This window comes from Falco rusticolus, chromosome 5 (genome assembly GCF_015220075.1).
Source record: "Falco rusticolus isolate bFalRus1 chromosome 5, bFalRus1.pri, whole genome shotgun sequence".
Taxonomy (NCBI): domain Eukaryota; kingdom Metazoa; phylum Chordata; class Aves; order Falconiformes; family Falconidae; genus Falco; species Falco rusticolus.
In genome coordinates this window covers 40,095,320-40,122,306 of record NC_051191.1, presented here as the reverse complement: position 1 = coordinate 40,122,306, position 26,987 = coordinate 40,095,320, and the positions used below count along the sequence as shown (strand labels likewise).

Here is a 26,987-nt window from a genome sequence, read left to right as displayed (position 1 = left end):
GTGATTTAAAGACAAATGGGAGTGTAGGAGATGAACCAATCAACAGCTGCTACAGCCCAACTCCCTTTGACAAACTTGCGTCAGCTCTTTGTAAAAAAAAGGGGCAAAAAAAAGAAGGTAAATCAGTTTATTGGAGCACACTGAGGGCAAACATCTCCGTTACTGGAGCTATTTGCTTTCTGAGCTTAGCACTATTACAAAATGCATAACCGCAGAACGCTTCACCCAGGCTTGGTCATGCTTTCATTTGATAGTCTTGGGTTTTGAATAATGCGTGTGCAGTAAACTGGTAGTAGCACGATAGTAACAAGCCTGGAACGTAGCATCTGGGAGAAAAAGCTAAGGGCTCCCACACTGCTCTTATCTCTGTGACTACAAAGCTGCATCTTGCTACCGCAGTGAGGTGTGCACGGCAGGATTTGGCCAGAAGTGTATGCTTTCAGATGGGCTGGTTGACCTGTGTCTTAGTTTCCCATTTGAAATATTTACTGTAATTGAAATTGTGGAGGTATACATCAAATGACAAATGTTATTCACTCAACAGCAACATAGACTTCTGGAGAAGTATTTAATTACCTGTGATGTGCCTTTAATACTGTAGAATTTGCAACCTTTTATCCCATTACATAATGACCATAATTAACACCCCCCCACACCAAACAGCCCTCCCTCCCGTGTAGGCTTTGTGATTAAAGCCCTTGGACTGGCCTGACTGTGAAGGCAGGAAGGCAGGTGAGGGGAGGTAATTTTAAATTTTTAGAGTTTCCTGCGGAGCACTTCAGACTGCTTTAGCTCAGGCTGGGTGAGAACCTGCAGGAACCCAACCCTGCTTTGCCAAGAGCAAGGCTTCTGCCTGCTTGCTGCTGGCACTAGCTGTGGTGTGCTGTTTCACCATCCACCCCCACCTAAAAAATCCTAGTTCCAATATAAACTCAGACAAATAGTTGAACAAAAATAAGCTCTGTCTCCCTCAGTTCTGCATTCCCATGAAAATGCGACTGATTGTAAAGCCTGCCGTACCATTTTTGTCAAAAGTAGCACAGGCCAAAGATTAAGAGGTGCAAGGTTCAGAGCTAGAGGTTCTATCTTGCTTTAAACCTATCACATAGTTGGAAAAATTAACAAATTTGGGGGCTTAGAATGGTTGAAGGGTCTTTGAGTTTGAAAGCTGCCTGTATTTTTCATTGCATCAGCTGGTCTAATGAGGGAAACAGGCTCTCCCTCCTAAAGCGTACAGCAAAGAGTAGGTGTCCTGAATGAAGTAAAGCAGTTCTCAGCTGCGGTTTGGCACCAAACTGTTCTATGCCACTGTCAGGGCAAGAGAAGCAGAGCTGCAGGAGGGGCTGGGGAAGGCAGCCTAGCACCGTTTGCACCTGTTTGCTTTGCACACTTGACAGGACTGTAGGTATAGGCAATTTCCTCACTGTGCTGTTGTTCATGTGCATGTCTCATGTAACGACAGGGGAGAGAAAAACATTTCTTTAAACAAATGAAAATAAGATTGTAAACCATAAAGCAAACAGCAGGGAGATTTGGGGACAGATGTACTAACAAATCAGCAACAGCTGTGAAAATTGCTTCTAATACGTATTTTGAACCTGATTGAAAGAATAATAATCAAGACTAGAGTCCCTTTCCTTTTCAAAAACCAGAGATATTGATGTCTATGGCTGATACCCATCAAGCCAAAGCAACGTGGCACAATTCTCTGTGTAGCCGCATCAGAGTACTCGTGTGGATCTTTCCTTAGTGCACGGAGGGATGGAGCTGTCAGGACCGATGGTGCTCAGTAGTGCCCCTGCCCCAGCACCTGATGCCCCAAAGACACCAGGCAGCATAAGGTCATTGGGCCGGTGGGCTGGCAGAAACTGTACATATGCTTATAGGCAATTTTGCCTGCAGAAGAGGAGCCATCTGTATTAACATGGTGTTTCTTGATGTTGCCAGTTCTTTCTGCCTATCCCTAACTGGAAAAGTGCTGCTTAATTTTCACTAGGAAAGACTTTCAGCAGAACAAATGGTGGTGTCCAATCCTCAGACTGAAGTTACACATCTTAACTCTAGCACTGCAGAGCCCTTTCTATCCTGTCTCCAGCATGACTGTATGTGATGTCACTGTTTCTAAAGAAAACTTTGTATTTTCTAGGATTGCTAGAGCTCATGCAAGACTTTAAAGAAGAAAATATATTTTCTTGTTTTCTGTCGAAGAATAAGATTAAATTCTTCATTATAATGTCAGAAACAACAGGACAGCACAACCCTGTGATATTCATCACACCCATGCCTGTTTGTAGCTGGCACTACCTTTCTGTGAGACATGTCTCTGCCACAGGTACCCTGCAGCCAGGGTAGCTTCTCCTACATTCGAAGAAAGGACAAGTGTACTACTTTTGACCAACATCCCTGCCCCAAAAGCTGCTAAAGAAATCTCTTCTTTCTCTGTTAATTTGTGGGCTATTACTACAAGCTCTGATAGTCACCTTAGTGCCTACGGAGCACCCTGCAGCTCAGCAAGGAGTGTTTCCCTTGCAGCGCCTAGACCTGTGTTTGCCCTTTCTTTGAGGAAGCCAGGTCAACTTCAGCTAGAGCTATGATATTTGGTAGATGTATTATACTTTCCTCTTCTGGTGTCTTTTGGCTAGTTACCAGTTTGTAGACACAACACATGACGCAGTCATACCTGCCACCATTTACAGGAGAAATTTGCAGACATGACAAATCTGAGGACTGAGGGTGCATTTCCTGCACAAAGCAGGTCTCCCCTAAACAATCTGTTATAGCTGGGAGAGTGTTTCCAGAGCAGAGGTTTTCAGCAGGGGCTGGAGCCAGCAGTGCTGGTGATGCCATTAGAAAGGGCTCAGTGGTCCCTGTGCTGCAGGCACAACCTCCCACATTTGCCACATCAGCAGGTCCCATTTTCTGAAAACCATAATTCTCCTTAGAGAGCAAAACCTACTAGCCATTGCTTAATGCCCTTGTCTGAGGCAAAGAGCAATCAAGAGCTGGTCTGGCTGTGTGAACTGGAGGTACTGGCCCAGAGCTTGGTACTTCAGGTCCCCCAAACATGGGGAGCACTGCGGCGCTGATGGGGGAAGTCCGGTGTCCTCTGTAGCCTGCCTCTGCCCCAGCTGCTGTCCCACACGCCTGGGCTGCAGTGGCCAGCCTCCAGGATCTGGGCTTAGGCAAAGCAGGTTAGAGCTGCTCTGCTGTCCCTGTAGCTGCTTACTGTGCTGTGCCTGGAGCCTAGGTTGGCAAAAAGGCTTTATAGAGTGAAATTAGGTTGGTATTGAAGGTGTAGGAGATTATTTTACCAAAATACTAAGCACATTTTTCTGCATTTTGGCATTGTTTTTTGGAATGGGAGGTTTTGTTAAACATTTGATTAACATTTTTCCTGTTTTCTACAAACAGGAAATCCTATACTCACCTGTAAACTAAAAGAAATTATGTTAGTATGCCTGTTTTGAAGTCACAGCTGCTCTCTGACTCGTGCTACCTTCCACTTGGTACAAGAACCTTGTGTCTGTCTGTGTTTGCTTCTTGCTCAAATACTATCTTCTGTAGTTGCAGGAGACTTTGTTGGGGCTCTGAGTTTAGTTTTCAGTCTGTACTCATTGTCATCACTGAGGCAGCCAGTCTGTAGAGGAAAGCAAAGTGTATTGTGCTATTTCGTTGTGGCTGTCTGCTCTTCACCAGTACACTAGAAGTCAAAGTAATTCTGGTGGTGATAAACCCAGGTGCATTCAAAGCATGTGACCCTACACACATGTTTACACACAGATCTAAATCTACACTTTAAAAGGGTTAAGATGCTTCTTGCAAGGATCATTTCAGTGTTAGCTGACCCTTACTATGCCTTTTCCTTAGAAATACACGTCAAAAAGAAACAGTTTTTATTTCACAGTTCTTGAAGTTTAAGGCCAAGAGAGGTAATGTCATCTCTTGCATCTCAAACACCTTGAGTTCTCACCCAGATCCTGAAAATCCAAGGAGCCAAGTGGCTTCAGCCATGACTACATTTGTATTTTTCAGAATAGAAAAGGTTAGGAAAGCAGGGCTTAGTTAACCTGGCAGAGGGTAAGCTGAGGTGGGGTGGGTGGCTTGAGAAAAAGCTATAGCTACTTGAAGGGTAGTTACAAAGACAACAGAGACAGACTCTTTTCATTAGTGCCAGGGAGCCCTGACGTGGGGCAGGAGCCACATACTGCAGTGTGGGAGGTTCAGGCTGGACATTAGGAGAGTGTTAGTGCAACTCGGAAACATGTTGCTCAAGAAGCAGAGGCTGCAGAGTCACTTTCCTTGAAGGTTTTTGCGACTTTGCAAGGCAAAGCTGTGTCTGAGCTGACCTCGTGTTCGTAGCAGCCCTGCTTCGTGAAGGAGGCTGGACCAGCTGTCCTCCACAGGTCTGTTCCAGCCAGTGTTCTGATGAGTCTGTGAAACTGCTTAGTGCCACAAGCAAGAACACAAAGATATTAAAGATGCCCTCAAAACTACTGATAGCAGGAATGCAATTAGGTGAGACACGGCCAGACTTAAGGCAAACAATGCCTCATCTGTCAGAAGCAAGCTAAAAAAAGGACTTAGTGAGGAATTCAATAGTTCATTTTTTTCCTGAGGAGATCTGCCAGAGAAAGAGAAGCAGGTTCTGGCTTAAAAAATATTTTTGCCTTCACATATACAGTGTAAATACGCAACTACCCATGAAAGAGCTCAAAGTGCTCTTTTGAAATATTAATATTCACAAATGTTGCAAAACAAAACTGAGGATAGTTGGTAAATGTATTAAATTTTCTGTAGTAGAATAACTGGTATGTTCTGAAAAAAGGCTTCAACATCTTGTGTTTCCCTTCCAAAACCAGAATTTCTTCTTATCTTTAAGTCTATTTCAGTCTTTCTGGCAATAATGAGCTTCACAGGGCAAGTATGAAAAGCTGCATTTGCAATTGACTACAGTGAACTGAGGAAGAGCTAAAATAGAATATTAAATAAAACTCACGTGATTCATTTCAAGAAACAGGAAACCTTATAATAAACACAAGATTCAGAATCAAGGCTGTAAATTACAATATAATAATTGTTTTACTACTGTGCTTTTTGACTTAGTGTGCTTATAACATTAAGTATGGCTTAGATGGCACAGGATATTTCCTTTGTGACATTACCACAACTCCCTATCATAATGATTCCTGCCAGTGCAGAGTGTAAGTATTTATTGTTGCTCAGTGTTTTTAAGAAGAAGGGAAAGACAGAGAAGTTCAGGTTCATAATAACTAACAAAAAGCACTTCACTGCAATGACTAGGAAAGGAGACAATTTGCCTTAGGGTCTGTGTAATCTCAGTGGAGGGAGATGGGAACATCTCATAAAATGATTCAGCCCACCTAGAAGCCGTGTATGGTACCCAGCCAGCTTCTTTAATGCACTTTGGTGAGTGCTTAAAGGTTGATGGTATGAGTCTGGGCTTTGAGAAGGGTGTATGTGTTATTTATACTATTTAGAAGAAGGACTTACCATGCAAAATTTGGTTTGGCTTCTTTCTATTTGAATGGACAAACCCCTCCCCTCCAGATTTTTACCACAGGCCTTCTGCTGTTGTTCCACACTCACACATAAAAAAGATCACTTCAGTGGTGTCAGTCCCCCCTCCATTATTTTTAGAACACATTTGGGAACATCTCGCACTGTCAGGACAACTATTCCTGCCTTCAGATCTTGCCTGAGTGAAGGCAGGGGCTACCTGGAGACTTTCACTGCCAGCCTGTGTCTATTGTTTGCTCTGAAAGTGCCACGTGTGCTAGACAGAACGTATTGTCCATGGTCTGCATGGAATGAGACTGAGCAAACAAAGCTGCAGGGCAAAGGAATGAATTCACTGGGCAGTGAATAGCCACTGCTGGATAACATGCAGTATAATATCATGGTTTTATATGTATTTAAATATAATAGCTCACTGAGGAATATTGAGGTGCTAGTTCACTTTAGTCCCTTTCTATACTGATATATATAAGAAGTCCTAACATCCCTGATTGTTTGGAGCTATATATTGCAATATATCCAATCTCTTCACACTGTGCCACTGGCTAAATGTGGAGAGCTGCCCTTTCAGGTGACTAACAGAGTGCCTGTAATTTCTCATAGCTGCTGCCATGTTCTGCCCAAATGTGAGTGAGTGATTTCAGGCTCTTGAATGTACCACTGGTTTGACACCCACGACTTGAGCAGGAGCAGTGAGTGGTGCTGAGACTCAAGAGCCCTGGGAGCATCCAGAGTGGCAAATTAGGCATGTCTTTGGGACCTCTGCTTTTTTTTAAAGATCTGTAAATCTTACAGGTCTAGATCTGCTGAATGAAAAAGAGTCAAAACTAATCTGATGTTTTGATCTCCATCCTCATTTGAGGAGGCTGATTTTTGCATCAGCCCATCTCAGATCTAACCTGCTGGAACATTTCATCCAGGCAGTCCCCATTTCTGCTGCCACCTTTTGCAGGGGCCCTTCAGATGTGAGTAAGGAAAGGTTTCCAGCAGGATTACTTGCTAGGCTAGCCTGCTTGTGGCTCTCTCTTCCCTGTGGCCCGATGCCTGTCCCATTGCGTGACCAGATGTGTGTCCACCGTGGCATGTGTCCATAGTTATCCACCATGAGATAAATACACTTCCAGTCACACAGGCTAGGGAGAGCTCACCATGCACCATTTAATAGGGAACACATACATACATTTTTGTACGTCTAGTCAGCCAGAGAAGCCTATATTTAGTAGTGTACAGCTTTCAAATGCCTCCATATGTGCCAGCATGACATGCTGGGGTGGATGAGCTGACTACCATTGCTCCTCATCTCAGGGTCACAGAGAGAAGGCCTGGAAGAACTCTTATGAAACCATCTGGATTGTATTAGCTGGAGCTCAGCCAGCAGGTCAGAGGCAGGGAAGAGATTATTCCCCTGCATCCAGCATTTTTGAGTTTTGCCTTCCCCACCCGCAAGAAAGAGTACAGCAAGATGGTGGTGGAATGCAAGGCATACAAGGAGAGGTTGAGGGAGCTGGGCTTGGTCAGCCTGCAGAAAAGAAGGATAAAGAGAGGTATTATTGCTGTGTACAACAACCTAATGGGGATATGCGAAGAGAAAGCCAGGCTCTCCTTGGAGGCAGAGAGGCACTGAACAGTCAGCCCACAGCAGGTTTAACAACACTTGGATCTTTCTCGATTGAGAGCACAAGCATAGCTGTAGCTCCTGTGGTGAGCTGAGGAAAAGAGGTGGGCGAGGGGATAGGGCACCACTTTTACCAGAGCACTGACCTAGCTGGAAAAGGTGGGCAAGCTCTTGTTAACAGGCATGTGTCCAGTCTGTCCTTGGTCATGTTTGCATTAACCATGATTTGGCCATTGTTGTATTAGGATTCTACAAGGTTTTATAAAACATGAAAAAAGCCACTGATAACTTAGTTTGACCAGTAATCTTTAGGGTCCCGTGGCTACACCTCTGTTTTTAAAATTACCAACATATTGATATAAACTAGATGTGATTAAAATCAGCCTGTGAAAACCATCAGATTCCTCTTTAGTTAGCAGACTGTGGGAGAGCAATGCTGTTATTTGTGCTGTCTGAGCAGTGTATAATACTTTGCAACACTTAACAGCATTACTTAGACCCTGAGAGCTGAGCCAGCTCTTCAGAAGGAATCAGGATGAGGTACCACTCTTAAAAACGTTTAGATTTACATGAGGGGAAAAGCATGCCTTCAGAGACCTATGGGTGTTGACAGCTTCCAAGGATTTCTCATTTATAAAAATGAACGAAAAAGAGGTGAAACCAAGACATTCCTGGTCCAGGTGAGCCCGTTACTCTCTTCTGGCAGTGAAAGGGAGATGCTGTACCCTAGTCCTTCTCTTCCCTAGAGCCCTGCAGTTAGTCCAGGGCATAAAAATGAATTCCTGGTTCTCCTGCAGACTTTTCCTGCCGTATTGAATGCACCCCTAAGGTAACATTCATGGAGAGCTTAGGCATGAGAATGGCAGTCAGAGCTCACATCGACTTATGGGGCACTGACACTTTCCCCTGGGGAGGTCCTCAAGGTGCACAGAGCCCTGTCTGGCATGGCCACCACCTGGGCAGAGCTGAGCAGCTCGGGACCTGGGCAACTCAGGCTCTAAAAAGTCAAAGCTTCTTCAATGTTCAGTCTGCCCAGTCTGTTCAAAATACATTAAGCATACACTTACTGGTGTGAAACATGGCAGGCCTAACAAAGCTCCAGTTCTCCTCTGCTGTCGTCCCAAGGGTTCCATGGGTAGGTCTGACATTGAGCATCGGCAGTGTCAGTGCATGTCTGCCCAAAACACACCTTGTAGACAAACAGCAGCTCAGAATAAGATGTTTCAATGTCCCTAGTGGGTCTAATCCACACTCCCCAGTCCTCCATCCAGGAATGTAGTACATCCCTGTTTCACTTGGACATCACAGGGATAAGTACATTCAAGGCTAAGCAGTAAAGAAGCATGCAGGTCCTCAAGGAAAACTGGCTGCCATTTATCAGCTATTTAATGAATGAACAGTATAGAAAAGCTGCATAAGAAAAGACAAGATGCAGAAAGGGTTAAAAAACCCAAAAACATATTCTGTGCGAAACGTTCTTACTTTTCTTATATTGAAACTTCATATTTAGAAAAGCTTTGTCTCTGTCAGTTCCACATACTTCTCTTGATAGTCTTCCTTACCCCAATGTAGTGACTTTTTGTAATGCTTTATTAGTTTCTAAAAAAAATAATAATAAAAAATTCACCAGATGATTTATAACAATGATTCATGTTATTGTTATTGCTCATTATTATCATTTGTCATATGAGACAATGCCTGGCTGTGCATTTTTCCTCTTTTAAAAGAGAAATCTGGCTCAGCTCTGAAGGCTCCAAATTCTGTTTATTATACTAGCTGAAACATGTTTATTACACTGTCATGTTTTTATATCCCTCCTGCTACCTTGTTCAAAACATACTTTTGCTCTGACCGAACTGTGAAAATTCTGCAAGGTTTTGCCCCCTCTGATCAAGCCATTGATCCACTGAGTTCAACAGCCTCACATGATGGTAGCCGGTATCTGACCCAGCAGATTGTCCTCCACCTCTCAGTACCACACCTAATCCTGAGAGGCACTCCATGGGGAAGATGCCTTCATAAATTCCAGTCCTAATTAATGAGATTTCCGCAGTTTTAAGCTCTAGTCTTTTCTAAAAAATGTGAGTTAGAAACGGTCGTGTACTGCCTGTCTGTATGGTTGTTAGTGTAACAGCATTTGATCAAGAGGAGAAGCTGCAGGAGACATATGTAATGGCTAAAAATAACAATGATAAAGCAACAGTAATGACAACCCTATTTTCATGTTGCAGCTGTAATGAATTTATGCAGAACCTTGGCCAAGAGGCTTTCCAGGCACTTAATGGAGCCTTTTGGACCCCTGAGCCACAGTGACTCCACAACGATGGCAAAAAGTCTACCGACTTTCTGAACACAAATTGCAATCAAAGAAAGTCACCTTATGGGAACGCAGTCACCATTGATATCTTCATGATTGTAGGCCGTATCTGAAAGACTAACAAGCTCTACCTCTTGGATCTGATGTGCGAATGTTCCCTCCTGAATTCTGCCACTGGATCTAATGAATTACCTTCTCCTACAAATCTTGTTCCATCAGGATTGTCTGTGATCCAATAACCAATGACATGTTGCTAGAAACACACTAAAGTTTCATTGTGGCATGAAAACCTCCCAGACAGTTTGCTTGGCTTTGCAGCGATGTCAATATTTATTGTCACTGTCACAGACCCAGAAAGATTACACAGACATGGCCAGGATGCTGCACTTGCAGTTCATATAGGGTTACATACAGCACTGTCCCTCTGCTTTTGAATTTAAGAGACATTACATCAGAACTGGTGCCAATGAGATGGATTTTTCAATCAGTCCAAACACTGTTGGGAAAGGAAGGGAACCAGTGATTAACATATCTGGGCTCCTGCTTCTTGCTCCACAGACCCTGGCTGGATTTGAACCCTGGAGGAGTGATGCTAACACCATAGTCCCACAACTCCCTTAAGTCAACATAAGCAAATGCTGATGCTAAAAGAGGCAGTGCCAACTTCCCACTGGCCCAATCACTGTTTTCACTCTCCTTGCTTCCCTAGTGACTGCAAATAGTTATAAATATATAAATACATACAGGACAAAAAAAAAAAAAAAAAAAAAAGGCTAGTTTTCACCCAGACCATCGCTCTGTTCCCGCTCACCATGTGGCTACATGAACATCTGGCAGAAGGGAGAGAGATATAGAGATATGCAAATGGAAATAATCAAGCAGAGGACTAGAAGGTGAGCCAGGACTGCTTATTCCAGTTTAAACTGATTGTGGAGCTGGCGAGTAACCTGCAGCACTTGTACAATGTTCCTTCTTTCAGGGCTAAGGAGGAGTGGAGGGTGGGTGTGAAGAAGTGAGAAGCACGCTTCCCTGGTCCATTATATCTGGATTAGGATGAGATAAAATCCATTTTCTGACTCTGAAAAAATGCCATCAGAAATGTTTAAGCTTGTCTAAATGTAGCTAAAGTACCCTTCATCTACAAAGTGCTTCGCATTATCCATGGTGACATCCAACATCAAGTACTGATAATTTCTATTGAAACATATCCTAGTCAAGTTGCTCCTTTAAATCAAAACCGTTGTCTCATCTTTTTTGAAATGAAAATCACTTGCCTCATAAAAAGTTTTTGTTTCAGAAAATTGTATTGAGAATAATGTTTCTTAATAATGACTTTTATAATAGCATTACTTAAAACAATTAAATCAATTAGTTCAATAAAATTCTTCAGCTGAACTGCAATATTTTGGCACTGTGACTGATTGAGTTTACTGCCTTTCCAATTAATGAAAGATTGGTTCCTTTAGCAATTACACTCTGATTAGTCTGCAGCAAGAACATTTTCCATTACTCATCCCCCACTGCTATCAAAAGGCCTTTATTGATGGCTTTTCATTCTCTCTTTAATCCTAAATTAACAGAATTTATCACAATCCTTGTCCACTAAAACTCCTGGAGAAAAATTGATTTTGAATTTTATCCATGCTAAAACTTCATTGACATAGGAAAATCCAAGAAGTAACATTACTAGACACTGAAGCATCATGCCAGCCACAACCACCTAATAATTTTGGCTTAATTTAAAAAAATGTATCTGTTTCTGTTCAGGGACAAGTAAGAGTTAATGTCAAAAAGTGGGATAAAAAAGTAACTTTATCGTAATATAGCGTAAAGGATATTTTCATAGCCCAAGTAATCAAGTTTCTGACAAGTTAAGATAATTGTCAATCAAGCACTCAGTTCAAACACAGCTGCTAGAAATCACAGACAAATGAAGCCAGACACTTCACTGCAATTTGAGCACCTAACTCAGAAGTGAGTACAGAGTCTTGGTAGTAGCTGAGACTCTGTTGTAAATCCATACAGTTGTAAAAGCACTCAGAAAAGAAGTCCAGATTGCAGAGTTTTGGTTTTTCTGAAGCTGAAAACAAATGCATTTATCATGCTGCTTAAAATGATATTTAATGAGAAAAATTTGCTAGTATATCAGTTTTTTCAAAATTATTTTTAAGTATTAAAGAAAAAGTGGTTCTTAACTTTCCATAGGCAATTAGTATTTCTTTTAATCAAATCCTATTAGTAAAAGCTTTTTCCTGGCTCAGCAGGCTGAATGAACATGCCAGAGACGATTGTGAGCACACTGCAATCACTGCAATGATCAGTCACCATTCCTGCAAAGACTCATGCTTCCTTACTTTGCTCTTGCCTGTTGAAAGTAATCAGAAATTGCATATACAAGTGTTGCTAAAACAGAGCTGTGTTTATATTTTGCCACTATTAGTTTCCATGCCTTTTTTCCCCCCTCAAATGTTAAAAATTATTTAACAGTATAAGTTTTGTCACTTACTCTACTTGACTCTGTTAAGTACAGTTTGAAGTAAAAACTGGAAATCAACAAATCTCACAAGAATTTAACATTTTACTTTTACGTGCTGCACATTCATATACTACTATTGTTTATTATACTATTGTGTAATTTTGCACAAATACTGATCAGTAATTTCGTAAGTCTGAAAACCACAATTCCCAGGTGATGACCATGACCCTAGAAAAAGTCTAGAGAAAACAACCTCATTATGAGACATACCTTGCAATAGATGTTTGCTTAACTGGAAATCCGCAAGAGCAGCTGCCCAGTGCAACGGTACATATTTGCTTCTGAATCCTTTCTCAAAGGCACTATTTAAACATGTTGATGAACTGAGCTGGATTTCTCCCCACCTCCATTCCAGCAAAACAAGGAGACTCAGAAGATAAAACTTGTTTTGTTATTGCAAGTAGTGCTATGTGGTAAGTGAGAAATTTACTTTCTATAGTTTATTAAATATGAAGGGGAAGCTTCCATATTCCTGTACAAATGCAATGCCTGTGTGTACTGCTCAGTGACATTTCTATCTGAAAATGAATATACTTCTATTTCTAGAACTGTTTGTGTATAGAGCTCCTTCTTGTCCATATTTGGCTGGATATTAAAAATCTGGCTACTCTAGCTTCACCACTCTGGCAAGAGGGAAACAGGAATTACTGTATAGAGAATATCAGTCCAATTCTAGATATACAACTTGTTTCAGATCTGGTTCTGATCTACGTTAAACTTAAACAACTGAGGATGATAAGGGTTTTACAATGTGTGCAGCTGGACTAGCTATCACTAAGTTTCACACAGCATCCTGAATGGCAACAGTGATAACAGAGATTTTCAGTCACCCCCATTCCAGGCTAAGTTCGATGCTTTGACCTAGAGGGGAAAGTTTGTGTCTCCTGAGCCAGCCACACTTCACACTTCCTTTCTGGGCTCTGTTTTAGCCTTTCTTCTGCCAATGTCTGGAAGGAAATCCCTTCAGACTGTCAACGCTTAACTTTAATTAGCTGAAGAGATTTCTCAAAGTGCTCTTTCTCACTTGGAGCTGTTTCTGTAAGCATTCTAGCTCAAAAAAAAAAAAAAAAAAAAAAAAAAAGAAAGGATTCAGGAGTGACACAAGACAGGTCATCATCAATGGACCATGGCTGAGGTGGCATCACTCCTTCTCCTTCACCATTGGCCAATGATGTAAATTGTCAGAAAGGACTTGATCAAATGTCCCTTCTACTCCTGTGGGCAGCATTTATGCATGTGATCAACTTCACTCTTGCATGGAGGAAGATTTGACCTAATTTAATGGTATGGTAAGTGTCACAAAACCAAACATTTTCAGAGCAGGAATGATGTTTTCCATAGTAAAATAGAAACAACAAGTAGACTGATGTTTTTCAGATGTGTGAGAGTTTTGTGATATCTATTTCAAACAAAACTAAAAATGTCCATCAGGCTCTTTCATTCGCTTTGTGTCTTCACTTGCATTGGTGTTCTGTAGGCAATAATCCGTAAAGTAGAAACATGGATTGAATCCTGAGATACTTATTCAGGCTAAACTCTTATTACTGGCCAAGGAAGATCCGAGTAATCTTATCATCTCCTAATGTTTTTCACTGTAAAAAGGAAAAATACTAAAAAATCATATTCCTGAAACAGCCAGCAGTTTTGCTCCTCTCAGTTTCAATAATCAAAACATTGCTCACTAAGCTGGTTCAAAAGCAGAAGGGCAAAACCATGCTTCCTAATAAGACTGGTGGGGGAGCAAAGACTTGTTCCTTTATTTTCAACCTTTGATTTCATAGTGGAATTTTCTGATTCTTGTTAACTTAACTTGTATTTTCTCCACCTCTGCAATTTCTTTAACATTAATTTCTAAAATACGACTTTTAAATTTTCAGATCTAATTGATGGATAAATTAAAGAAAAAAAAATGAGAAAAATATTCTATATTAGGTATCAAGTGTTCTGTAAATTAGGGTCATGAATTGCTAGAAAAATGGGAGGATGTCATACTTTTTGTTGCAATGTTATGAAATTTTCTTTTTACTTTGAAGCAAACTTTACCTTGAAGCTAAATAGGTTAACTCTACCATTCTGTCTGTAATGGTTATGAAATCCAAATCATCAAATGAATCATCAAGACTAGATGGCAATCTTTACTACTACTACTTGCAAAACTCATCAGTGGTAGAGACATATGACATGTTTGCAAAGTCCTAATATTCAGTTCTGATGAGAGGAAAAGTGTGATAATTATTTCCTTCCTATTTTAAAAAAATCAGTTAGTGCTTGCGGAATGTTTTGATCGGCTAAAATGCTGCATGAGGGCTCATCTTTTAATTGGACACCAGACCTTAATATGTTATTCTTAAATGTTCTTAATATATTTCTCAATAACATAATTCTTAAATTTTTTAATTACTTCCTTCAAACACTGAACTTGTTAGCTACGATATGGTCTAGAATCTGCTATTTTACACAAGGCTGTGCCATGATTTGAAAGTGAAATTCAAAATATTGACAAGATGATGAATCTTCCCCTTCTCTGAACTTGACACACTTGGATAATACTATGGATTTTTTAGTGATGAAAATTATCATACTGTGGTTCTGAATTTTTGCTTTTTGGTGAATAGTTTACAGCAACAGAATAAAACCATGTCAAAGTATGCATCAAGGGTGTCTGTTGCAGGACTTTCAAGATCAGGAATCTATGGCTCACTGGTGGTCCATAAGACTTTTGGTAAAGATGTGACACACAAGATCATATTTCCAGATTTACCTGATAAATTTTCTATCATAAGAATAAAGAAGGTAATAACAAGAAGTCTTAGCCACCAGTAAGTTTCAGTGCTAGATCAAGAAGTGCTAGATTTATCAAAACAAAAGCAATGAAAAAGTATAGTTAACTTCAAAACAATCCATTGTGCCTCAGAGAAGTGGTACATACAATAAATCACACTGGTGTCACACTGGTACTAGTTTTTAAACATAGACCAAGATTTTTTGTAGGTCTTTTAATCTGTACATTTGTCATCTCAAGGTTATTGAATGCATTCTGATTGGTATTGTCCATAAGGAAACCAGAGGAGTGTCAACTGCTTCAACAGGTAGACACTGACTTCTTAAGGGATGGTTGGAGGTTGCTTTTAGCACATTGCCCTGGTATATCACAGTTATCTGCTGCTTTTTCAAGATAGGTCAGATGCTAATTGCTGGGATCCACTTACTTGAAAAACTCATTTGTGTTTTATCATGGACGAGATTGGCAGAGCTGTCATGCTTTACCCTGCTGATTACAGGAGTATATTACATGAGTATTCACCCTTGGGGTCTGAAAACTTTTCCAGTGAAGCCCCTTAAATGTAGAACTTGGTCTTCTCCTTCCAGTCCTTGCTCCAATTTTTTTGTGCGCAGGTAAAGGAAAGAGATAGAAAGAAAGAATACACTGACTTGTTGTCTTAGAAGGATTTCTTTGCACATTGATGAATACAACTAAAGATAACTGGAAAAGATGAATATAGGACCTTAGTGGAAAAAAGAGATGATTTGCTAGTACTTCATGGTGATAGTTCTTTTGAAAAGTGGATAGGCTGGTGCTTTAGTCATATTCTACTTGTAGGTGGGTGCCACAAGACGTTTAGAATTCATAATCTATTATTCCTTTGTTTATATTACTGCACAGTATGTTCTAAAATTTTTAGTGTTGCAGCTTTTGACCCTAATACTGCAATGTCAGATACTGGCTTGTATTTGGAGACAAGGCCTTACAGCAGAAGGTGGAAGTTGCATGGCCTATTTCTCATCTTCTAGTACTGTAATGATTTTGTGGAGCTTGAGATCTGTCCTATCATGTGGTGCTGCAGAAACCAAACAACAGGTTAGGCAGTAGCTTTCAAATTCTGTAGCACTTAAAAATTGGAGTAACCTCCCAAAACACCACCAAAATTATTTCAAGGATCTCTATGACTCCATTTAACATGAAGGGCCTTAATTCACGCTGTGTAAAAAACCCAGCTTCTATAGTTTATGTCAGGGCAGCATCTGAAACACATTGCATCTCTCTCTTTTTGACTATGGGAGTAAATTCTCAAAAAATAGCCTTCCCTTCTTATTACTAGCTAATGATGTACATTTATGGTCTGTTTGAGCTTCTCCATCCAACCGTGTTCTTCCTGACTTACAGGAAAGATGTGTTTGTTCAGCCACACTGTTCAGCCAATTCAGTAATGAGTATCCACTCTTGGTGGCTGACATGAAGCACAGAAGAAACTGTTCCACTTAAAAGTATAGTCTTCACAAGATCAACAGGCAAGCACATATGCAAGTCCCAGTAGAATAATCAGGCCTTACGGGCAGACTGGAAAAGCCTGTTTGTTTTTTTACTGTAAATTTTGACTTTTCCACTCGGGTTCTTAAAACTCAAAATTTTGAGTAAAAATATATGTATTTAGAAATACTTTTGTAGCAGTTGTGTTTCAAAAATATTATTATCTGTATAAAGGATTTTGCCAAACATAGACAATTCCTACAGAAGTTATTTTAGTTTAAAAAAATAACAAAAGGAAAGCATTTTATCTGTTCAGCCTACAAATATATACAAGCGCATAATGCAAGAGTTATCCTGGCATACACAAGAGGGCTCATAGAGAAAAATATTCTTAGAAAATTACCCACTCTTTTTCAAAATAAATTATTAGAAGAATAAATAGGTGCCCAAAAGATAAAAGTATGTGTTTATTTCCTTTCTTATGTGTAATCCTGGAGAGTGACTCAAATAATTGCTCAAAAAGGATGCAGCGGAGCCTACAAGTTAAATTTCTAATGCCATTTTAGTTAAATTGAGTCATTAAATACAGGAACTAAGGTCCTGGTTCTCCTCTACACAGAAGTGTCTTTATCCCACTTGGCAGCACAGAAGGGCTGTAAAACAAATAATGCAATTAATGCCTCACTGAATGCCCACTAGCACTGCCTGGAACAGGGAAATGCAGGCTAAGTCCCAAATTTTTCTGAAGACTTTTCTAAATGAAAAGTCCCATAACTGTCATCCAAATCACTAGCTACTGAAGAATAGAAACAAATCCACTGAATTTTTATTTCATTTTTATAACGGAGGACTTCAGAAAGTGATTGAAACTCTGAAAAAAAATACACTAGAAGAGTGTAAAGACTTCTGTGGATTTGGTCTAGGAATAGTTTTCTTTGTCTTTTGGCGAAGTTGCAACAGGAAACAAGTAGTTTTGATAGAAATGCTGACATAACTTTACTAATAGCACCTCTAACAGAGATTGTTACAATGTGTATTTACTCAGGTACAGGATTAAATAAAACATGTGAACTCACCATAGTAACCCCTACATCACATTGCAGATATGCTGCTTCTAAGATACGGCAAACGTTTCTGAAGAAATACACATGAATATTAGGTAAACATCTATCAGTTCTAAACTGTGTTTCAAAAATACTTTGCCTTGCAATATAACAAAAAGCAGCATAACTTGATGCTCTGTAAATTATTAATTTATTACTGGACTTTATTTTCATTGTTTCATGAGGATTGCCTCAAAATGTAAGTTTAGATAACTCCCCAACTCACTATGGCAAAAATACTGACAAACACATTGAGCTCCTCCACAATGATGTTGTGAATCCTTACACTCCCTTCTAATCAAGAGACTCACCTGTCCTTTTTGGACTGCCTTCTGCTGATGGCCTGAGATTTTCCAAAAATACTACAGTTCACCATAAGGTATTCACCAGAATACCACTAAGGTTGGCAGTTGGTTTGCTTCTGAACAGTCTTGTAGCCCACTTTAAGGTGTATGACTGTTTCCTCTTCATTATTCTTCTGCTCTTAATACATGTTCCTTCAAATTATCTTTATTCAGGTTGCCTTTCCTTCTTTTGCATGGACAAAATGACATTGTATTTACAAAGTTACTGCTTGGTTTTTTAGCTGAAGCGTTTTCATCTTTTCAGTCCTCCTCTGATTCATGTAAGCATTTTCTGTGTTGAATTTAATTCTAGCATTTTTTCTTTGTAGGCCTGATCCTTAATATACCCAGTATTACTTATATCTTACTAAAAAGCTTTTGGGTTGATGTACCATTGACTCCGACTTGACCAAAATCCTTGGCAGGTTGCCTGTTCATATGCATCAACTTTAAATCACTTATTCAGTGCCTAAAGCAAGTTTCTGATGATATCCAGTGGGTTGCTATGCTTCCTGCAATCAAGCTTTTGCTGCTGGCTCTTTCTTATACTTGACCCAACAATTCATGGCAGAATTTACTCCTGGAAGGAGAAGTAAATGATCACATCTGCTTTGGCCTTTTCTTGATATTAAGCAACCGTATTGCCTCTTCCCAGGTCTCACTTGTAGAGGGGAACACCCATTTTCTCACGTTACCTGAGAAGGCTGATAAAGAAGTCAACCAGCATTCTGTTTTGCCACATAAAGTCGTCTCCATAAGTTCTTTCCTCACTGTTAACCAGCTTTCTTGGGAGTCACATGCCAAAGTTTTTGATCTGGTGGTTATGTGCTGTAGCTTTAGCACAGGAGCATCGTGTGAGCAACTTGGGAACTATGCACAGCTCCAGGTCTACAAGCTTCCCTCCTCTCCATATCTAGTCCATTGTGACCACCTGGAGGAGGAAGAGATGGAGACAAGGCTGCTAGTTCTACTAAATTATGAGTATGCAGTACGGTTATCTTTTCTTGCTCTTTCCTCCAAGTCTACTTTAGCCTATTTGGACTGAGCAACTACCTGATTTGCCAGTGAACTGGATATTCTAAGATGTTCACTATTTTCTGAAGAAAACAGGAGTTTACTCTGGGTGTTCTTCAAAACAGCAGCTCACCTGGATGCAAACTGATATATACCTTTGTGACTGTCTAGAACCGGTTTGCTAAGATGAACTGTGATGCACCTGGATGCCCACTGTCTATGGAAACAGTGGGACTTTATGCCTGCAGATTTCTTGTACAGGATATCACAAAACCAGCAAAACTTAATATCATTATGTGATCACCACAGAATCAGCTGTCTGCAAAACCTCTGAAGTGTTATCCAGTTTAATTATCAATAGCAATTACTTGCTACACTTCACAGCAGAAAGCTCAGCACTTTGTAGAAAATATGAGCAACACTTGCTAGTTCTTTTATATCTCAGCAGCGCCTCTCCTGAAACATCAATGTCAGCCAACAGAGAGGTGCTTCCCTTCAGATGACTTTGCTGCTCTCTAACACCTGTTTTTATGAGAGACTAGACACTGCATCTTGGGCTAGCTAAATAGACCTATGTCCACAACTATGTTAAAAAAACAATTTAATACTGTTATTTTTCTAAAATAATGGCAAACATTATTTTTAATCTTAGGGAAACTGTAGGGCTTCACTTACCACTCTAATTTGCATTGTCATCATATTTCAAGCCTTCTAAATTTCAGCAGAATAAATTGCATGAAGAGTGCAGCCACCTGAAAAAAAAAAACAGTAAATGAATCAAATCCATGGAATTAATAAGAAGAGAAAATAAGATGTCACTGCAAAATATTCATGTGTCTTCAATATATGACATTTCTCTGAAATGCTGAGATACAGGCAAGCAGGAGAAATTATAATATCCATCAGTTGTTTCAGATGTATTCCAGATTGATATCCTTCCATTCAATATTCTGATTTATGTGTTAGAAATATTACATTCTTCAGGTATGAAGAAGGAAAAATCCTGAGCTATATGAAAACAAATTAATATGTAAAAATGTCAACTAAGAATTATGAAAATGCCTGTGTTTTTGTCAGAAAAAGAATGTGAAAGCCAAGAACTATTGTAGTGCTCAGAAACAGTTCCAATGGCATACATGTAAATAAAGAAATATCAGAAAAATTAATGCAGTTATTAAAATTAAAAATTCTATATTCCATAATAATTATTTGAATGAGTCCTAGTAAACTGTATAACCTATTTTTGTAGTATCTTCAAAATATATGGATGTGCTTTAAAGAAATCAGGATCTTCCTAAATAGAGAAGACATGAAAAGATTTGTTTGGAACAGGCTTAGACAAATTATTGTCTAGGGCTTCTCATTTGTCAGAGGTGAGGTGGAGTGAATTAACAGGACTAGCAGTATGTCCCTGGCTACACTGTCCTTACTATTACTGAGAAATACATGCCAACAGACAAAGATCGGGATTAAAATGGTATTGTCACCAAATTGCTGAAATTTCTGTCTTCAAATGTATGTTGTCTTTCATGCTCAAATAATGCAATTTATCCTTTGATACACAAAAAGTGGTGTTCTTTCAACTCTGAAAACTCACAGAATTGTGTGGATTTTCAGACCTACATGGCTGAATTTGGAGAACAGAAATCATAATGTCAAGAAGTATAGCTTCAGTAAGTTCTGCATGGCTAAAATTTATTTTCACCTTGCTAATGGGGGATGCCAATGTACAAAGCCCTAAGCAGTTTCTGACTCTTCCTTTCCCTTTTCCTCTCTCCCCAAACCTGTCCCACCTGCTGTTGCAAAACCAACCTCATTCACTTTGTGGCTTTAACAGAACCCAAACCGTTATCAATCATCTTTTGATAAGTACATGTTATGTAGTTAATACCAAAAGACAGAGGGAAATATGCCAAAGCATTATAAAATAGGTGCAGTTTAGTGAAAAGCTGTTCTTCAGGTGCTCAAACTCCCCTGTTGTAGTAAGTTTGTTCTTTGTTGGTTTTTGACCTGCAAAAAGTGATGTTCATTCTGCTGCATTGTTTCACGCCACAGATGACTCATCTACTGCCTTCCCTGCCTTTGGATGTTGGAGTGGCTCCAGTCAACCAACAGGATTTGGGGCATAAATCTTTCAAAGGGTATTCTTACACTATAAACACAATACACCTCCCTAAACACATGACCATAAGTCTGATGATGATGCCAAGCTGTGTGGTGCTGGTGACATGCTGGAGGGACAGAATGCCACCGAGAGGGACCTTGACAGGCTTTAGAGGTGGGCCCATGTGAGCCACATGAAGGTCAAGAAAGCCAGGTGCAAGGCCCTGCATATGGGTTGGGGCCATTGCCAGCATAAATACAGGCTGCATGGAGAATGGATTGAGAGCAGATCAATCTGCTGAGGACCTGAGGAGAAAGGCTGGAGAGTGTTGGTTGATAAGAAGCTCAATGTGACCCAGCAATCTGCGTTTGCAGCCAGAAAGTCAACCATACCCTGGGCTGCGTCAAAAGAAGAGTGGCCAACAGGTCGAGGAGGTTATTCACCCCCTTTACTGAGCTCCTGTGAGACACCGCCTGAGTACTACATTCAGCTTTGGAGCCCCCTATGTAAAAAAGACAAGTTGGAATGAATCCGGAGGACCACAAAGATGATCAGAGGGCTGGAGCACCTCTCCTCTGAAGACAGGCTGAGAGAGTTGAAGTCGTTCAGCCTGCAGTAGAGAAGGCTCCAGGAGACTTTATAGCAGCCTTCCAGTACCTAAAGGGGGCCTACAGGAAAGCTGGAGAGGGACTTCTTACAAGGGCATGTAGTGATAGGACAAGCAGAATGGCTTTAAACTAAAAGAGGCTAGAATTAGATTTGGTATTAGGAAGAAATTCTTCACTATGGGAGTGGTGAGGCACTGGAGCAGGTTGCCCAGAGAAGCTGTGGATGCCCCATCCCTGGAAGTGTTCAGGGCCAGGCTGGATGGGGCTTTGAGCAACCTGGTCTAGTGGAAGGTGCCCCTGCCCATGGCAGGGGGTTGGAACAAGGTGATCTCTAAAGTCCTTTCCAATGCAAACCGTTCTATGATTCTAGGATTCCATGATTCCATGATTCCATGATTCCATGATCACATGAATGTATTCAGGGTTGTTAAGCACATTAATTTACTAAAAATCTAAACTTGATTAATTAATAATGTACCTTATAGGTCTTCTTCAGCCTTAAACTGGTCAATCTGGGTGTATGTCCTGTTGTTCTTATGGTTTTCATAGCAGTTTTGTTGACCCAACTGGTTTAAAAATGTGTACGTAGATCCTAAAGACTTATCAGAAATACAGAAGTTTATGTTTAGAATGGCTGTGGAAATCCAGGCTAATGGGATGCTGAGTACAAAAGATCAATGAGTGCAGACCTGAGTAATATCACACGTACCATTTTTGCAGTCATCATTCAGGACAAGTGAGTTGTTTTGTGTTTGGTTTTTTTTTCAGCAGAAATAATCAACAACTTTTAGAATAAAAATAAATATGTGTTGACCTTGCTATGGTTTAAATCTTTATGTTATGTTTTGATTTTACTTGTTTTAAACTGCACTATTTGTTCTGGAAGTTACATGAATGAGTTTTATTTCTTCTGCTTTACCTGATTTGGTCACTTTTATTACTGCTTTATCATACCAACAGCTTTCAGCTATTTTAAATTTACAGACTTCTAATGAATTTTGAATGAATAAGTATTCTTTGCTTAGTCGATTTTTAATTTTGATCCTACTGACAAAAGCCTTGTTTTTATTAGGTATCTCTCATGGGCTTTCAGAAATTGCAAACTCCAGTAAAGTTAAAAGGTTAAAACTCTTGCTGTATTGTATAAAATTGTGGATAACTGACTAGCTGAAAAGGGTCACATAGACATAGTCCAGCTGGCTGGACAAAAATGCACATTGCTCTCAGCTTATCTGAAGTAAAGCAAAAATAACTGTCTTTGGCTGTTCTTGTTACACAATAACAGGAAGATTTTGGTGGGAAAAGAATGTTGCAGGTGGGAACAGATAACTACAGAAGAGAAACTAGGGGCGGGCTTGGTATTTAGGCAACTAACCAATAATGAGCTTAACTTTTGTAATATGTATGAGCTAATTATAACAAGGCATAAAAGGTGACTGTAAGGGACAATAAACCAAGTCTGCTGATCACTCATATTGAGCGACTGTGTCTTCCCTCCGTCGCAACATAAAATCTCTGCTGCCATGCTGGAGTCCTCAAATTCTTCCTCTTCGCTAAGCAGTGAATGATTTATTAAATTGGCATGCTCCTTCATTGGTCCCAAGAATTTATGCTATTCCAAAATTAGATGGTTCAAGAAGGTCTGTCTTTGGTACAGAAGTGCAAAAAACCTTAGATATATTGTGAATAATTTTAGTAGCAGAGATTCAGTTAAAGCCTTGAGGTATTTCAGAAAGCTCAAAAACCTCATCATCAATCAGCATGTCTCCATTTCATCAGAAGGAAGTGGGTTTTTTCCTACAAGCTAACATGTTTTTTCACTGAAGATTTTTAAAAATCTGATGTAGAAACCTACTGACGAAGTGCATCCACATTAGATGTAATCTATTTTTGTTACAGCACCATTTCCCCACTGGTTTTCTATTTCCTTGCTTTCGTGGAGGGTTATTTATATTTGGGATAAGGGATGATGCACAGTGACAGATGGGATAGTCCACAGCATTGCTGTGCATTGGTAAGATGCCCTGTCCCAGGTACCCCTGGCTGTGGTGGGGCTCATAGGCACATCTTTTCCCTGCCTTGGGGTCTGCATACTGCTGGGTGAAGCCCCCACCCTGGCTCTGTGGCCCCCAGGATGGGTGCCCTCTTCCTGGTGGGGGCTTCAGGGGCGTTCAAACCAGACATGTTGCACCAGGATGCATTTAATCTGCTTTTTATTCTTTTGCCAGCCTGCCATTGGTGCAAAATGTGCTTCTGCTTCAGTGAGAAGGGATGATTCAGCCAGCGCTGGTGAAACACCACCAAAGATTGCCTGCCTCAAAAGTTGTGTGACAATTTACACTTTCATTATCATTTGAAAGTTTCTTTTAGCTGGTCGGTATGTTCAGTTCTGGCTGCCCCTTCACTCAGCGTAGGGATAATGTGAACTGCTCAGCGTAGGGATAATGTGAACTGTGACCCTATGGTGGCACAGTTTGCCTAGGGTACATGAGCTGTTCTGTGGCTTCCTGACATCTCCAGCCCTCCTTCCCAAACACTGATGTCTCTATGGTTCTGTTCGTGTGGTTGTTGTTTTTCTTTTTTTTTTTTTTTTTTTTCCCGGAGAGGTGCTCTTTGTTTTCTTTTCCATTTTGGTACCAGGTGGACTTGGTTTTTGCCTGACTGATTGAGCCAATGTATATCCACCACCAGTTTGTCAGCTCCCAAAACTAGGAATTGCTGATTGTGGTCTTCAGATGACTAACTTCATAATATGGCCAAAACTTATTATGAAACAATAAAAATCTAGGTTACTTTTCGAGGCCTAGGTTTATACATTTACTTTAAGTGATGGAAGTAGTCTAGCCACCTTGGCTTTGATTTTCTTATATTAGCTTGAGACCCTTGTAATTAACTATCACAGGGATGTATCTGCAACATCACTTGTCCTTGCTAATGTAAATCCAGGTCACTAAACCCTCCACAATCTGCATCAAAATCAGTCAAAGATCTGCCTATGTGTCCCTCCAAACTGTAAGTAGTAGCAGCCAGTGGTGTGATGTGGCCAGCATCACATTCAGCTGCCTTTGAGTCGCTGGCTTCATCAGGCAAGTTTCTATTTGTAACTAGATTTATTGAAAATGGCCTTTGGCATGAGTACAGACCAGAGCTTGGACGCTAGTCTCTGGATCCAAGGGGCAGAGCCCTGTCAGTCTCCCACCACGTCTCTTCCCCACACAGAATGTCAGCCACATTAGGGAGCCATGGAAATAGCTCATGGCAACCTGCTATACATGTTGCTGTAGATATTCGTTGGATGGATCCATTCATTAAAAACCAAATCACATCCCCTTGCTTCATTGATCTTGTAATCACAATGTATTTCTTCTTTACTTTTCCTCCACCTGCCTTACTCCTGATGGAAACGATCTGTTCCATGTATTGCAACCCGACATTATAAATGTTTTATAGTGCTTAATGTTTTATTTTTCTTTAAACCTAATTTCTTATTTTCTTTCTGGAAAAAAAAAAAAAAAGTTCACTTCAGCTTTGTAAAAATTAAATGTCAGCATTTACGTGGCTCAGAGAAGTACCACAAATCTTCCATTGTTGCCAACTCAGACTTCTGGACAGAGTGATATATATTTTTCTGTATTTGTGTCTTTACACGGTACCTTCATTTACAATATTTGAAAAAGAATGTTTTTTTCTATTTTGCAGTGAACATTTCTGTTTGACATCACATAGTAATTCCTCATCAATGGTGTTTGAAATAAATGAATATTAAAGATTGGTATAATATTATATGGCTTATTGCTGAATATGCACTGCACACCAGCCAAGGGAATGGGACACCCTGGGTGTTGAACAGATTTAGAAGATGACTGAGCCTCTCTCCCAGACTTATTGGTACAAATGGCCCCTTTTTAGCATTGCACTCCAAAGTCAATTCCATCAATTTACATTTCTTCCCTTATTTATTTTTGTTTAAAATTTATTTTTTCAGCTTTTTGATTTAAGGGAACAAAGAGAATCCTCAATTTTTTTTTCTTACTGGAAATGCTTTGCGTAAGTTCTTTCACTATTCTTTTCCCTGCCACTGCAGTAACTTTTCCATAGATTATCATTACAGATATATTTTACGATAAAGTAGTGAGTAACACAACACAAACACATCCATTCTCTTAATTAAATGAGCTACAGCTTTTGGGCTGAAACAAACAATAATATTATTTATAACTCAAATTACATTATATAAACTATACTCTCATCTATAAAGAGAGTATAAATGGCATAGTAGGGTTCCACGTTTGCTTTTTTCTTTTTTTTCCCCAATGATTTTCCTCTTGACCTCTCTTTTAATTTACAAATAAACCCATGACTTTCTTGACCACCAGCAATGAAAATTCACCCTGGGATCTGAGATCAAGCTGTGCTCTTTCTACTTTATGCCAAAATAGACTCCGGTTCACCTCCTCAGTGCTGAGGTGGCTCTGCAGGGCTGGCAGGAATGAAAAGCAATAACAGTACTTTTGCCAGTAAAAAGATGAACAAATTCTCTCAGAAGTAGGAAGATACCAATTTTCAAGTCATCTTTATAGAAAACAGCTGTTATTTGAAAGAGATGCTCATAGCAGAGCTGGGGTGGGATGTCTCATTGCTTGATGTTCCTCTGCAACCTTCCTTCACTTCTCCCTTTCAGTCTTTCTAGCTCAGTGTGCAGATCAATCAAGCTGAGGTGCTTGTGGCTGCGGTTGAACAACCTCTTTCCCTGGCAGCAGTGCTGGACTCAGGTGTTTCTGCCCTCTTCTGATTGTTTGCACCCCTACGCTTGTGTTGGTACTGGGGCTGCTCTGTGTGTTGGGTGGAGTGGATTTTTGTGGAGCCCCCAGGCTCATCTCTTTGGACCCAGGTCCTACCACAGCTCTGCTAACAGTTGTGCTGCCAGGAATATGTGCTCACCCTCCTGCTTCTGTGTTTGTGGGGCATCAGATGAAATCCAGGCAAGGGAGTTTACTAATTCTGTTTTCCTAAACTGGTCAAAAGTGAACATTTAGCCAGTTCTTTGCACTTAGCTGTAAAACATTCCAAAAATATGGTTTTGGAAGTCAGTCTTCCTTTTCATAGTTGGAAAACATATCTTTGCAGTGAAAGTTTGATGGATAAACAATCCTTTGGGACAAAGCATGAAGACGTAACGCTGGGGTGCCCAGCCTCCTTTGGGAACCGGGTGCCTCTGTGGGGCTCAGGCACCTGCATGCACTCAAACACAGGGATATAGAGCTCCTGCTGTGGAGCTCATTGTAGGAGAAAGGCATTTACACAGGGCAGAGATGTGGGCAGAGCACAGGGAAGGCAGTGCCTGACAACAGTCCAAAGAGATGCAAACAGGGACTGCTGTAGTGGTTTTCAGAGGCTGCAATTATTCCCATTGCCAACCAGGAGGACTGGGGCACTTGACAGGTGAGTGATACTCTCAGGAAGATGGTAGCATGTGAGGCCAGGCAAAGGCAGAATTGGATCCAATGGTGCATGTGACACCCCCTTCCCTGGCTGCAGCGAGTCTAGGTACTCTTGGCAGAA

General features: G+C 40.3%; 1 long non-coding RNA gene across 3 annotated transcripts in view; it reads left to right on the top strand.

Moving 5' to 3' along the window:
- Window positions 1-12,221: 12,221 nt before the first annotated feature.
- The window catches only part of LOC119148827, a 49,543-nt gene continuing 34,777 nt past the window's right edge, over window positions 12,222-26,987 (top strand). For 2 of the 3 annotated variants that reach the window (XR_005104501.1, XR_005104502.1), the window contains exon 1: window positions 12,223-12,416. This is a non-coding gene — a long non-coding RNA (uncharacterized LOC119148827). Of the gene's footprint in view, window positions 12,417-26,987 lie in introns of all 3 variants that reach the window. The other variant, XR_005104500.1, reaches the window with a different exon arrangement.